Genomic DNA, 11,036 nt, shown 5'->3' with positions numbered 1-11,036 from the left:
AATCACCTCGGCTCGCACCTGCCTCACACTACTAGGGCATATGGCCGCATGTACTTACGTGACGAAGTATGCCAGGCTCCGAATGAGGCCCTTCCAAACGTGGCTTCATTCCGTATTCCGCCCGGGCAGGGACCACCTAGATGTATTGGTGACGGTCCCCCCCCCACCCTCTCCGCTCCCTCGACTGGTGGCTGACCACGGACGCATTCCTCCTGCCATGGACCCACCACCTACTGTATGCCTTCCCTCCATTCCCTCTGGTGCACAAAGTCCTGTTGAAACTACACAGGGACAAAGCGCATCTAATCCTGATCGCACCTGCGTGGCCCAGACAGCACTGGTTCACCGCCTTGCTGGACCTGTCTGTGGACCCTCCAATCCCCCTTCCTCTCCACCCAGACCTGATTACGCAGGATCACGGCAGGCTCTGTCACCCGGACCTACGAGCCTTGCACCTCACGGCGTGGCTCCTGCATGGCTGAACGCGGCGGAGCTCAGCTGCTCTGCACCGGTCCAGCATATCCTCCTTAACAGCAGGAAGCCTTCCACTCGCTCAACGTACAGGGCCAAGTGGAAGCGCTTCTCTTGCTGGTGTGCTACTCAGGGGGTGAACCCTACGCAGGCCCCGATTCCCACGGTCCTAGACTACCTCTGGTACCTTAAGCAGCAGGGCCTGGCGACATCCTCCTTAAAGGTGCACTTAGCGGCCATATCCGCCTTTCGACCAGGAGAGGGTGGCCGCCCCATATTCTCCCACCCCTTAGTCACCAGATTTGTTAAAGGCCTGGAGCGTCTCTACCCCCCCGCACGCCGCCCTGCTCCTACCTGGTCCTGAACAGGCTCCCGCTCCCACCATTTGAGCCACTGGCGACTTGCTCGCTCATGTCCTGTCATGGAAGACGGCCTTCTTGGTGGCCATTACATTGGCCAGATGGGTCTCCGAGCTGAGAGCTCTCACAGTGGACCCACCCTACACCGTCTTCCATAAGGACAAAGTACACCTGCGACCCCACCCAGCGTTCCTCCCTAAGGTTGTGTCTGCCTTCCTTACCAACCAGGACATCTTCCTCCTGGTCTTTTTCCCGAAACCCCACTCTTCTCGGAGAGAACAGCAGCTACACTCCTTAGATGTACGCAGAGCGCTCGCTTTCTACATCGAGCGAACAAAGCCGTTCCGGAAGTCTCCTCAGCTGTTTGTGGCAGTCGCAGAATGGATGAGGGGTCTACCAATCTCCTCTCAGAGGATTTCCTCCTGGGTGACTGCATGCATTCGCGCATGCTACAACCTAGCTCATGTCCCCTCTGGCCACCTTAGGGCACATTCCACGAGAGCTCAGGCGTCGTCAGCAGCCTTCCTGGCGCACGTGCCTATCCAGGAGATATGCCGTGCAGTGACCTGGTCATCGGTCCACACATTCACCGCACACTATGCGCTAGTTCGACAATCAAGAGATGATGCGGCCTGTGGCGTAGCAGTTCTAAATACTGCCACATCTCACTCCGACCCCACCGCCTAGGTAAGGCTTGGGAATCACCTAACTGGAATGGATATGAGCAATCACTCGAAGAAGAAAAGACAGTTACTCACCTTTGTAACTGTTGTTCTTCGAGATGTGTTGCTTATATCCATTCCAAACCCACCCTCCTTCCCCACTGTCGGAGTAGCCGGCAAGAAGGAACTGAAGGGTGGCCGGGTCGGCTGGGATATATATTGGGCGCCATAGCGGCGCCACTCCAGGGGGCGCCCAGCCCACCCGTCTGGGTTGCTAGGGTAAAAGTTTCTCCGACGAACGTGCACGCGGCGCGCACACACCTAACTGGAATGGATATGAGCAACACATCTCGAAGAACAACAGTTACAAAGGTGAGTAACCATCTTTTTCTGTATGTGCATTGTATTTTTTTCTTAATTACTAATGATCTGCCAATGTTCCAGTGCTACTGCACTTGCATGTGTATCTATCTAAGTAGAAATTCTCATTCAGGGTACAATCTCTTACCATTTTGTGATCTGGAACTGCATAAGAAAGTGAAGAGAAACTTTTTATTCTATAGAATGACATGTGAATGTGCATTTGGAAAGAGACTTGGCTGTGAAGGAACCATGTCCAAGTCTATCCTATATTGGACAGGACAGGGCAATTATGCTGTATAGTAAGTAACTTTGCATGATCAGATTTCATCAGTTTTTTGTTGTTGTTGTTGTTGTTGTTGTTATTGTTGTTTGTTTTAACATAAAAATCTCCATATCAAATGCTCTCTTAAACTGCGAAGGACTCACGTCTGGGAATACCAAGGGTAAGGCAGCCCATATTCTACTTCCAACCCCCCATTGCCCTCTTTGTGCATATTAATTTCCATACAATCTCTAATTACATTATCCTCATATTGTCACTTTCCACAAGACCTCTGCCTTGCTCATTCCAGAAGCTGGACAGTGTGAACTGAAGGAGGTAAGTTTATCCAGTGAATAAGGCAGAGGCTCCTTTCCTGTCTTTGTGGAGGAGTTGGCTGGTGTGCAGTGTATGGAGACAGGAACCACACACTGAACAATTATAATAAAAAATAAGCATGAAAGAGCTGCTTCATTCACTGTGCACGATCCGTTCTGTATGTTGAAAGGGGCAGTGGTTCTCTGGGAAAATTGGTATGTAATCGTGCAATTAAATACTGCATTGTAATCTCTGCACACCCACATTAGGGGCAGAGTTGAATGCATAGCCTTAACTGTCATTTTCTGACCCATGCGTGCTTCACTTTTTAGCCTTAACATTCCTCTGATAGCCTTTTGAATATCAATTGCATTAGTCTGTTTTCTATCAAATACTATCACTGTTCTGCAGCTGTCTTTATTTTATCCTTGAATATAAATACATGGCACGCCCATACCTTGAAAACTGCAGGCAGATGTGGTCGCCCCATCTCAAAAAAGATAACACTGGAGTTGGAAAAGGTTCAGAAAAGGGTAGCAAAAATGATTGGGGGTATAGAATTGCTTCTGTATGAGGAGAGATTAGTAAGACTGTGACTTTTCAGCTTGGAAAAGAGGCAACTAAAGAGGGATATGATAGAGGTCTATAAAATCATGAGTGGTATAGAGAAAGTAAATAAGGAAGTGTTATTTACTCCTTATAATACAAGAACAAGGGGCCACCAAATGAAATGAATAGGTCACAGGTTTAAAACAAACACAAGAAAGTATTTTTTCACACAACACACTGTCAACCTCTGGAACTCTTTGCCAGAGAGTGTTATGAAGACCAGAACTATCACAGGTTTCAAAAGGGAGCTAAATAGATTAATGGAAGATAGGTCCCTCAATGGCTATTAGCCAGGATGGGCAGGAATGGTGTCCCTAGCCTCTGTTGGAAGCTGCGATTGGATGACAGGGCATGGATCACTTGATGATAACCTGTTCTGTTCATTCCCCCGGGGCACCTGCCATTGACCACTGTCAGGCAACAGGATACTGGGTTTGATGGATCTTTTGGTCTGACCCAGTATGGCCATTTTTATGTTCTAAGGTCAGGCTAGCATAATTGTAATTATGTATTATAGGAAGTACAGAGTGGGATACTGTCACCCTTGAGAGTAAAATTCACCCTCTTTCTGCTCTATTGATCCAAGCTGGGGGTATCTAAAAATCGGTGTCCTGGCTGGGTAGTTGCAAACATGAGTTTGTAGACACAAGTAGGGATTGAGGGCAACTTTACTACCAGTGCAGAGAGCAGATGAATAGAGGGGTGGTGCCAACTCCCATTGCCTGGAATAGCAGTAACACACTGTCGTGCTCAACTCCTTCCACAAATTGCCTCATGCACTCTCTAGTCTCTGAATGTGTCTGTGAGAGGTAGAATTAGGAATATTGTGTCGGAGAGGTACATGCAACCCAATGTAGCAGGGAGGCTATATTGCTGTATCCCTGCCAGGCAAAGGTTTGGGACTGTTTGGGGATCAAAAGTTACCTTCCCTTGCTCACTGCCCCTCTGGTGAATTGGTCAGCAGCTCATCCTCTGCCTCTTTCTTTGTTGAGCTCCTAGCACTGCTCGGCAATTAGTGCTGCTCCTGTTATCTCTCGTTTGGTGCCGCCAACCCCTGTCCTTCCAAAGCAGGGCTTTTGGTTGCTTTTAAGGGCTCCAGTCTCAGGGGCCTGGTCTCCTTCTGCCTTCCTGTGCTAGGTTAATAGAAAACAAAGTTGATATTTAGCACTACGTTATCACTAATCTCCAAGCTGTCAGCAAAGGTGGTTCAGTATCCCTGTCCCCACTTTACCTTGAGGTTTAATAACTCAGCTGAGGTCACAGTAGAACCAGGTCTCTTGAACTCCACATCTTGTTCCCTATCTCCTGGGCCAGGAGGCAGCAGAAAGTGACTCTTATTCTTACCAAGAATAAAACCTCAGCATGGCCTGTGTGCCTGCTGTCAGCTTCCAAAGTGAGCACCAGAGGGAGGCTAGGCTTGATCCTCATATGGGATGTAAAGGCTTTGACCAGGTAGATCAGAATCTAATTAAACATTCATGTGACAGTTTAAGTCAGTTCCCAGCCCTGGTTTTAAGTATGGATGGGTGGTAGCGTGTATAACCTCTTTCCCTTAATGAAAGCTTTCCACTTGCTGTTTCAGTAACATAATAGCTGCTGTGCCTACAACACCATTATGTGGCAGAAAATGCTGATGCTGCCCCACATTCATTGGTTTCCTCAGGGTTCAGAATGATGCAGGTGAATTGTTATATGTTAAATCTTTACTTTGCAGCAGAACCTATTGCACCCAATAACACCCCTACACCCAGGTGCTTATAAGTCTAGATGCAGAGATGTTAGTGGGAAGATAGGAGAAGAAATAACTCTCAGGTGTTTCTTACTCATAGGATGAGTAAGCTATAGCACACTAAGTACATGAAATCACTGGAGGCAGCTTCACTTGTGGTTCCTACTCACATCAGTGGCATAGCCAGGTGAAGGGAACAGGGGGAGCAGGGAAAAAAAAAAGGCACCACCCATTCTGCAGGTCTTCAGCGGCATTTCTGTGATGAAGTTTCAGTGCTGCCGAAGACACCCGGAGCGAGTGAAGGTCCTGCCACTGAAGACCCAGAACGCTGCTCCATCAGTAGAAGCGCAGCAGCGGGTGGTGCCTTGTTTTTTTGTTTTTGTTTTGCTCCCGGGTGAGTAAAATTAAAAAGGCGCCACTTGAGCTCAGTGGGAGAGCAGCCTCTGCCCCGCTCCCTGCCTAGCTATGCTACTGACTCGCATAAAGGGGAAATGCCATACTTCCACCCTAAGAGCCCATGTCATGCTGCTGGAGAAGGAAACTTTGTGCCATGTTTTCCTTATGAAACATGGTGATCTTGCATCCTGCTGCATAAGAAGGGAAAGTTGTACCATTCCAACTGCCATGCTTCCTCCTCACTCCCTTACCATGTTCCGCTGCAGCCTGAGGAGGAGGAAATGCTATATCTGTCTGTCTGTCTTAGGGTTTTATATAGCTGCCCATCACTGTTGTATCTTAGCACCTTCCACATAAAATCACTGTTGATAGCAAAGGTCCTAGTGCACGTTATGGAATCTTTGGCATCTCTCCCCCGCCCCCCCCTTTTTTTAAATTAAAAACTGATTGGAGGGTGAAGGATTTTGGTTTGTGGATGGGTTGTTTTTTTTTGTTTTTTGTTTTTTTTTTTAAGATTTTCACTCTTTTTGGTGGTAATGTTATCAGTATAGTCATTCTGATGGTGTAAAGGGTTTTTCAAAGAGTGCTCCTCTTTCCCATCCTGATGCAATAAGATCCACCCATCTGTCTAACTATTTATATGGCCCTTATCACCATAGTATCTGAATGCCTCTCTCCTTCCATGTTCCTGTTGGGAGTATACTTCCTCCTCAAGGCCCCAACCCATGTTACCTCAGCTCCTTGAAGGGCTATTGTTCCTGAGAACATTGAGTTCCCACCACTTGTGCTTTTGAGCTTTAATTCTTGTCTAAGCTTGTCATCTTAGAGAAGTCCTTGGTGTGATGTTCTGTACAGTATGGAGCACAATGCTGGTCCACAAAACATCCCATGAGCCGCCATGTCCTGCTGCCTAACTAGGAAATGCCATACCACATGCTCGTGAGACTCTGAGAACCAATGTCCCATTGCCTAATGGGGAAAATCCAAGCCCTCATGCTGTGTAGGTAACATGGTCTGCTGCTTAAGAAGGAAACTCCCTACCTCACTTGCCAAGGATATTCACCTCGTATTCCCTAATGGAAATACTATACCATCATCCGAGAGAGGAAATCTGCTGCTGCCTAATGGAGAAATGCTGTATGACGCCCCATGAGAAACTATCACTCTTCCTGTCATGCACCCTAGCTTTCCTCACCACATCACCAAGCCACTGGAACGGCACATACCATGCCACTTCTTGATTTTGTGTGTAAAACAGGCTTATGGAAACCCAACAGCTGCAGGTGTTCACATTCTGAAGCTACGTATGAGTGTTTCTGGTGTAAGTGCTTAGAGCTGGGATGTGTGTGTGCACGCACGTGCACTCATTCTTAATGTTCCAGAATGTGTACATGTACACCCATCAGTGTTACTTCTTGAGCCTCTGGTATTATCTCACCTGAAATGGGTTTATGCAACGATTCAGGAAGGCTTGTGTTACAGTTTCTGATAAGATTTCTATATTTATAAAAGTTAGTAATTCTAGGGGTCCCTAGAGACTTCTAAATTCAAGGCCAAGGGGTCCCAGAGAGGTCTTAAGAGGTGTCCAGAGCAATGTGTATTTGGGAACAATTGACTTGTATGGTGACTGAGCGATCCTTCCACTTTCTGTAGCAGCTGAGACCTTTCCATGTAGGATGGGGCGAGGGGGAAGTATGGGTCACAAAAATTGTAAAGGTATGTCCAAAGAATGTATTTGAATCAGTTTGAGCCTTAAGCACAGCTTCCACGCTGCAGCCCCCAGGTTAGATCCTGACAACCCACAACACCTCTGATAATTTCAAGGAGGGCAGGATGATGATAGTCTCTTCTGTCACTCTATGTAGTAAATACACCATATGGGGCAAATACTGAAAGGAGTGAATGCCCAGTGACGAGCTTAGGCTGAGAAATGGATTTTTTCCTGGGAAACCCTCAACTGTATTTGAGGCCAAAATGATTAATTGTAATGCTTGAGCTTTAGGTTTCTGAGGATGACTCATGTTTGAACAACTGTAGCAAAGTCAAATAGCAAAACTGCCACTGTTCTGTTTGCAATGAAGAGTTGAAATCAGAAATAATATGGAATGTAGACAAAAATCCACATCTGCCTCTGTTTCTTTTTAATGTTGCAGGTAAATGTGAATCTGTGCTGTTATCACCAAAACCTTTTCATAAGCTCCCTGTGCACAAATGCTCTTCCTTCCATGGAATTACTGTGCTGCTCACTTTGGATCCTCTCATGTCCTAGGTCCATTTCTCACATCCTTCCTTATATTAAACAAGGAAGCACATCCAGTCTGCTGGATACCTGGACAAAATTCCACTTTTAATGCAGTTTGTTTGGTATTGAGACATAGAGGCTTGTGCAAATTCTGCACATAGGCTTATCCTCTTCCTCCTCGTTTCACTGCCACTCACTGTCAGGCTCCCACGGATGACCATTTCACTATAAGAATCCAAGTCTTCTGGAGGCTAACCTCAAGTCCTGATGTTCTGTTGTCATTGAATTCTCAATCATTTATTCTGCAAGACATGGTTTCAGGCTGGGCCAAGAGCTGAATTTAAGCAACTCTTGCACCAGCATATGTCCATGGCATCTCCCATAGTGACTTTTGGTTCTGAGGGAAATTTACTTGTTGCACATACTTCCTTTGGAAGAGAAGACAATTTTCTGTTTACTTCTGTCCTTGTGTGGTTAATGCCCTTGCAGGGCTACCAACCATCTGCAAGGATGCGGAGGTGGGAGTTAGGTTGGACTTTCCAAGTCTACTGTATGTGACAGCCTGAGCCTCCTCTAATGCTAAACTCCCCAAGCAACTCTTCTAAGAAAGGAATGTCCCTAATAGGATTAATAAGAGCATTAGAAATACCTTTAGTTTGAATTGAATCCCATCAAGGATGTACAGAGATAGGGAATTCTTTCTCTGCGGCAAGCTCAAGGAGTAGTAGAGTCAAGATAAATGAGCAACTGTCTGGCCATAAGCAATAGTGTCACGGTTCAGTTACAATGAATGATAGAAATTAATCCTTAAGCATCTGCACCTCTACCCCGATATAACACGACCCGATATAACCAGGACCGGCGCTAGGGATTTGAGCACCCTAGGCGGACAGCAATTTCACCATCCCGCGCTCTGGTCCCGTGGCTCCACTGGAGCTGCCACAGTGATGCCTGCAGAGGGTCCGGTGCTCCATGGCTCCAGTGGAGCTGCTGCAGTGGTGCCTGCGGGAGGTCCACCGGAGCCGCGTGAGGAGCTGACCCTCTGCAGGCATGACAGCAGCAGCTCCACCAGAGCCGTGGACCAGTGGACCCTCCGCAGGCACCACTGTGGCAGCTCCACCGGAGCTGCCTGCTGCCCCCTCCGGCAAAACGGCGCCCACCAATTATTCTGGCGCACTAGGCGATTGCCTAGGCTGCCTAAATGGTAGTGCCGGCCCTGGATATAACACAAATTCTGATATAACGCGGTAAAGCAGCTCTCTGGGAGGCGGGGCTACACACTCCAGTGGCTCAAAGCAAGTTCTATATAATGCGGTTTCACCTATAACGCAGTAAGTTTTTTTGGCTCCTGAGGACAGAGTTGTATCGAGGTAGAGGCGTATATACAATTACCTTTGTAATTATTGATTTGGCTGGCAGGCTGGAAAATGCCAGTCTTCTAAAGTTTAATGGTGCTTTTGTAACCTTAATTCAATCTAAAATATTGTCTTCTATTGTTCAGGGCCAGGTCTTGGGCTAGACTGCTCTGTACAGCCATGCAGGAGACCAGAATAGAATACTTGTTCCTGAGGATGGAAAGGCTTTGCAATGCTATACCATACAGGTGCTATAGATTCAAGTTTGTCTATTTCCTGGGGCAGGGAGTACCTGTTTTGCTATACATCAGAGAAACATTGGATGTATGCTCTCCAAGGCCAATTCCTGAGACCAAAAGTGAAGAGAACTGCAGGCAGCATCATTTGCTAGTGTGTTTAATCCATTATTTTGCTCAATAGTAACTCCTATAAGGTGAGTAGAATCTTAATTCCTCTTGTGGAAGAACTGATATTTCTTAACTTACGTGTGTTGTCTAGATACCATGGTAGTGGGTGCATTTGAATTGCATCTATAGGCATTGTAAGGGTGCTATCTGACCCTCAGACACTTGGATGATGAATGGCAGTAATTCAGAGGGGAGAGATTAAAATTAAGAAACGATAGAGAAAACTCCAGTGAAGAAACCACTATTAGAAGTTTATAAGAAAATGAAATACTCAAAACACAAACCCATGGTGAAAGAGGAAATGTGAGGATGAATGAGAGCCCATATAACATATGGCAATGCTGAAATCTAATAATTGAAGGAGCTGGTTATACTGCCCATGTCTCATCCATATCAGGTTAGTGCTTTTATCAAATTTCTCCTGCATGTACAGAACATGTATCTGTGTAGATACTCACATGAGTCCCATCATAATTATGCTGCTGCCTAACTTGACCCTTTCATACAAACTTTCCAGCTTCTATTATGGGTGCATACTGATCACTGGCTGTAGGTTTCTGGGATTTCCCAATGGGGGGAGCAAAAATTGCCTCTCTTAGTCAAGACTGGAACTTCCGAGGGACCTAACCAAATGGGATAAATGGACAACACAATGGCAGATGAATTTGTCAGTATTGAATTTCAAGGCAATGCACATTGGATTTAATAATTTAAACTATGCATACACCTTACCAGTTCTAACATAACTGAAATAATCTGGGGGAAGCAACACCATGGATAGACTAACTGAAGACCTTTACTCAACATGCAGATTAAAAAAACCCAAAACACCAGGTCAGACAATGTTAGGATGAATAAGGAATGGTATGGAGAATAATACTGAAAGTATAGAGTCATAAAGTGTAGGACTGGAAGGGATCCCCATAGGTCATCTAGGCCAGTCCTCTGCACTCAAGGCAGGACTAAGTAATAACTGGACTATTCTTGACAGATGATGTTTGTTTAACCTCCTCTTAAAAACCTCCAATAACAGGGATTCCTCAAGCTCCTTCGACATTTTGTTCCAGTGCTTAATTACCCTGACAGGAAGTTTTTCCTAATGTACAACCAAAACCTCCATTGCTGCAAGTTAAACCCATGCTTCTTGTCCTATCCTCGGAGATTAACAACAATTTTCCACCCTCCTTGTAACAACCTTTTATGTACTCGAAAACTGTTCTGTCCTTCGTCAGTCTCTACCTTTATTCATTTTTGTTGCTCTCCCCTGGACTTACTTTAATTTATCTACATCTTTCCTGAAATGTGGTGCCCAGAACTGGACACAGTACTCCAATTGAAGCCTTATCAGCATGGAGTTCAGAAGAAGAATTACTTCTTGTGTCTTGCTTACAACACTCCTGCTGATACATCCCAGAACGCTGTTCACTTTTTTTTGCAATGGTGTTTTTTGTTAACACTCATGAAGGATCTGCACAAACTGTCTCTTGTTTTAATACCTTTTCACTTAGTGGGTAGGAGATGTCTAAAACTTCAGTAGATCACAATTTGTATGTTCTTGCTGCTGTTTTTTGATGACTTTGTAAGCTGACATACTGCACTATTTTAATTTTGTGATTATTATTTCCCCTTTAATTTTTTTGCCAACATTTTAAGTGGAGATAAACTATATTTTTGGTTTTGTGGAATGATCAAGATCATGTCTAAACTCCAGAGTGTTATTCTCAAGGAGGGAATGCCTTGAATTGCAAAACCCAAGGGGAAACACATGAGAACTGTGGAAATATGGAGAAATACTGCTTCTATGACGGCTTTGACAATATGAGAAGTAACAGAAAAGACTTAATTGAGTCCCTGAATGAGACACAG

Source organism: Gopherus evgoodei, chromosome 8 (assembly GCF_007399415.2).
Source record: "Gopherus evgoodei ecotype Sinaloan lineage chromosome 8, rGopEvg1_v1.p, whole genome shotgun sequence".
Taxonomy (NCBI): domain Eukaryota; kingdom Metazoa; phylum Chordata; order Testudines; family Testudinidae; genus Gopherus; species Gopherus evgoodei.
This window is presented reverse-complemented; position numbering follows the sequence as displayed.